The following is a 5192-nucleotide window of genomic DNA, read 5'->3' as shown; positions in this document are numbered from 1 at the left end:
TCACAACACCATAGAAATCAGCATGGAAGATCTTCAAACAAACAAACAACCTAAAAATCAGTCTGCTGTATGACCCAGCTCTGCCACTGGGTATTCACCCAGAAGACTCCAAGTCAACAGACCACAGATGCTTCAAATCAGTGTTACAGCAGCACTGTTCACAGCAGTTAAGTTTTGGAACCAGCCTAGGTGTTGAACAATGAGAGGATGGATAAAGAAAATTTTACACACACACACACACACACTCACACACACACACACACACACACACACACACACACAGAAATGTTTTCAGCATGAAGAAGAAAAAAATCATGCCATTTACAGGAAAACAAATGCAAGTAGAGATAATCATGCAAGTGAATTTGTGAAAGATAACGTATTTCCCTGTCATAAGTACTTACTAGATTTTACACAAATATAAAGTTATGCCTATGTATATAAGACACAAAAGCAGAAGCAAGCATGTCTGAAAGAGTAAAGGAGTAACATGAAGAGGCACGGGGCATGCGTGAGGAACATGTCTCAATGTGTGATACATGCTTGTATACATGTCTTCTGTGGGCTCGCAGGGAGACAGTGGTTAAGAGCATTTGCTCTTCTTTTGGGAGATCTGTGGGAAGCGGGTCCGCCCTCGCTATTACAAGGTGGTGCTTGGCATAGGCATTGCTTGAGAGAAAAGACAACTCCATATATGGAGTTGTATGCGCTGAGAGGTGTGGTTCGATCACCCCATCTGGAATCATTGAGAATGACCAATCTCCAGTGACTTCGTGACAGTTGCTGATAGGATTAAGGCAATGCTTATAAGGGGCTGTGGGAGCTGGGGAGAAGAGAGAGAAGAAAGAGAAGAAGCTCGCTGTACAGGGATAGCCGAATAAACCGCTTGAAGAAGAACACAGTTGCCGTTGCCTTATTCCACTGGTCAGACGTGGGTAGCAACAGAGATCTGAGTTTGTTTCCCAGGACCAACTACACACACACACACACACACACACACACACACACACACACACACCTACAGCACACAGAGGTGCAGGAGGGAAGGGGAGAGGGAGAATATACCTACATAGACACATACACATGTATAAATAAAAAATTGGAAATCTTTTGAAATAGTTTCTAAAGGTCCTTATGTGAAAAGATGCCATATACAGTGAATACATGCAATGAAGGTTTTTTAAAGTAAAAAATAAAAAGCTGTAAATCATATGGAAATCTGTTTTCAATGCAATGAAACTAACTGTGCATAAACACGGTGCATACTGTATGCATAAATGTGTTGGTACATACTGTTTGCCCAGTCTTATGGAGGGAGGTCTCTTAGCTTTCCTTTGATTCACAAGTGAGTTCCCCCTGTACCTGTATCCATTGTCCACCTCACTGCTCATGCATTACTCATGGAGACTGTAGAATACCATTCTGGTCATACAACCCTCCCTCTGAACCCTCAGTAACCTGCTTGTTAGCAGCACACTTTGAATAGTGCATGTCCTTTGTAGGTTTATGTGTTAACCTGGAATTGTGCATCTGAAGACTGGGAAGATGCCTTGTCTCCTTATTCAACTGGCTGCACACAGTACATGTTTTATGCTAGTTTAATTTTTAAAGAGTTTGAAAAAAAGTGATTTAATGTGTGTGTGTGTGTGCATGTGTGCATGTGTGTGTACATGTCCCATTGGACCCAAGTGGAGGTCAGAAGACAAAATAACTCATTACACTTTGCTGAGGTCTTCTGCTGCTGTGCTGTGTATTTTAGGCAAGTTGGTCCCCAAGCTTCCAGTCTCTGAGATTTTGCGCAAATTTTCCCCTGGGATGTTTCTTGGCATGATTAAGTTAATAAGCACTTGTTGAATATGCTGTGTAAACTATTCCTGGGCAGACAGTGACGGATGTCTGTTCACCAATGACCAAAGTAACAGTCCCACCCAAATCTAGCTTGCTTACAAGAGCACAGTGGCCCCACTGGACATGAAAACTCATGCCAGCATGGATGACCACTTCCCCATAGAATCTATGGCAGAGATGCACAGCTGGGTCTCATCTTCTCAAACACTTGTACCTGGGGAAGAATTACATACAGCTAAGAGGCGGACAAAAGGGAATGGTTGAAATCTTAAATGAGGAACTAATGACCCTTCTTCCTACCACCTCCTTTTATGAAGGACCATCAATGGGCTGGACGTTGCAAAAGGTCCTTTGAGACCCACGGCTGCTCTGCTGGACAGCAATAAGTTACAGAATATTTAGACACACTGTGAACCCTGAGATTGTGTTATTTACTGAAAACAAAACCCAAAAAACAAACAAACAAACAAAAAAACCCCAAATCCTGTTTCTAGTTGTGGTGTGACTCAGCCCTTAGCAAACCTTTAATCCCAAAACAATGAAGGTAGCCTTCGTTTGTAGCAGGAAGCATCCCTGTTTGAAAGTGATGTCTAATTGAGTGCCAGACAAGTGGTGAATCAGAGAAAGATTTGACAGAATGGGATGTGTCCAACTCTCACAAGAGAAGGAAGGGAAGCTACTTAAGGGAGCAATGCAGAGAGAAAGGGAGAAAGGAAGGAGGCAGTTTTACTGGGACAGTGATAAGACAGTTGCTGAGAGAAAACAGCTAGACACAGGTGAAGATAGAACAAGCCAGAGAATGAGAAGGAGCCAGAAGATTACAACAGATTGCCAGAATTAGTTTGAGGTCAAGCAGAGCAATTCAGTCAGAAATTGAGAGAAGCCAGACTGAATCAGTCAGCTTGGAGAGGAGGTTGAAACAGAAAAGCTGATTTGAACCAGCCAGCCAGAGCTCAAAAAGAACTAGAAGGAGTGAGCTTATTCATCAGTAAGTCTCAGATGAAAAAACCATGCTAGGCCTAGATTAGATTGTATGGAGGCTAGAAGTTTCCAGGATTAGGCCTAGGTTGGAAGATGGGGGCAATAAGCCTCCAAGATGACAATTACATCAGAATAACAGTTACCTTCTAGCAATGTCTGTTATGCTCTAAGGATGGGTCCATAATAACAGTAGCTGTAGTGATTTTCTGAAGAGCTACTCAAAGCATATAACACTATTTGCCTCCTTCTGTGCAGTATAGTTGTAAGGATGGGATGAAGAAGGCATAACATTGGTTCTGCTGTTGACTTACTGTCCTTTGTTGTTTCTTCTTCCTGCTCACAGTCCTACTGCCTATATCCCAGTCCAAGGACATAAAATAAGAAATAACACAAATAACAAGAATCTGTGTTTCTGTTGATGCTATAAGGATGTTGGTATTTCTACACCCAAACTCTTTTTTTTTTTTTTTTTTTTTTTACATTAAAGTGACTTTGCATTTTCCCACCAAGGCTGACCAGCTCACCTCAGCTCAGAGTTAATGTCCATTGCATACTTACCACAGGCAGCAATCTGTGAGCTGCTTCCCGTGAGTCTTACAGCATACAAAGGGGAAAGAAGAATAGAACAGGATGTATTAAATGGATGAGGGACAGAAGTGTAGTGAAGAGGACAGAATAAGGGGAAGAATAGCCATCACTAAGGACTTCCCAAAAGTCATATGGAAATCCACTACTGTAGATATTTCTAAAATATACATACATAAGAAGCATTTAAATGGAGTGACCTTATAACAATGGCGATAACACCTAAACTAAATACTACATGCTAGCCGATAAAACCCCAGCAACAAGAATGGGTTACCTTTCTTGAGTTGTTGGCCAGTGGGATCCCACAGATCTTCAGACATCACAGGTTACCACCATCGTTCTTGTTTATGCTTCAGAACCTGACAATAAGATCCTATTGTTAAAGACACCACATATATGAGTCACAAAACACGGAGAAACCATGTGGGTACTGGTCTGGAAGCTTCATCTCTCCAGGGTAGCTTTCATAGTAGTGCTGGAAGGTCCTATGCAGTTATCAACCTCATTCAGCTACAAACACTATGAGCTACGAGAATGACTACCCTGGCAAGATACGCTCATGGAAGTGGGCCTTGAATTCAATCAGAAAGAACTCCATGAGATGGAGCCCATACCTGGTAGTTACTGGGACCAAAAATCTGTGACTAGACAGGTTGTAGGCTCTAGGAAAGAACCACTTACTATTATTCTACTAAATGGACATAGTATTAAAATATCTCCTAATGTCTTCTTACTATAACCACAAATCCCTCAACCCTCATCAGAGAAGCTTCTGCTTGCAGTAGACAGCAAGCAACATGCCGAGATTCAAGAGACTTTGAAGTTCCGAACCCTAAATGGAACATCTGTATCACAGGTCGGGCATCAGTGAAGAAGAGAGTGAGAAGATTTTAGAAGCCAGGGATGGTGGATGTTTTCTGGACACAAAGCAGTGTGTACACAAACTCTCAGTGATTGTGACAGTCACAAACTCTCAGTGATTGTGACAGGCACAAACTCTCAGTGATTGTGACAGTCACAAACTCTCAGTGATTGTGACAGTATGCATAAGATAAGCACAAGCTGAAGTCAAACAAAATCTCAGCTTGGAGGGGGAAAGGGAAGAAAGGCAGGAAGTCCCACCCCTCACTGAGGAGCTTCCAGCAGGTAATAGTTGCTGGGAGAGGGAGTCAATGTACGAGTGTGACACCTGAGAGGCTGACCACGCTGCAGGGCAGGTCTCACATGCAAGAGTATTTGGAAAACACAAAATGGATTGGGTGGATATTTTAAAAAGGAAACAAGGGTAGAGTTGGGTGGGAGAGAGGTATGTGTGGATCTAGGAGTTAGGGGGAGATGAGGGCGAACATGACCGGAAGGCACGCACTAAGAATTTCTCAGAGGACTAATGTAAGTAGTATTTTAAAAACCCTATGATAGACATACTACAATTTTCTCCACCTTATACATGGAGTGTAGACTTAGATATGGTTTTATATTCTACACGATGTCATACCCTTAATGGTAATGAAACTCGAACTATATTCTGGCAGTCTAGGTACAGAGCCAACACTAATGGCCGCGTCAGGTCCTTTCATCGAAAGTTGAAGCATGACAGCAGCAAGTTATCTTTTATAGCCCTGTCAGCATTTTAAACTGGCTAGAAAGAATTTCAGCAGTTTTATGACTTGCTTTCCTTCAGTCGAGAGAGAGAGAGAGAGAGAGAGAGAGAGAGAGAGAGAGAGAGAGAGAGAGTGTGTTTAAGGCAGCTTCCTGTTAGGTCTCAAACCCAGGAC

Source organism: Arvicanthis niloticus, chromosome 13, assembly GCF_011762505.2.
Source record: "Arvicanthis niloticus isolate mArvNil1 chromosome 13, mArvNil1.pat.X, whole genome shotgun sequence".
NCBI lineage: Eukaryota > Metazoa > Chordata > Mammalia > Rodentia > Muridae > Arvicanthis > Arvicanthis niloticus.
The sequence above is the reverse complement of the archived record's forward strand: the minus strand, read 5'-3'. Positions refer to the sequence as shown.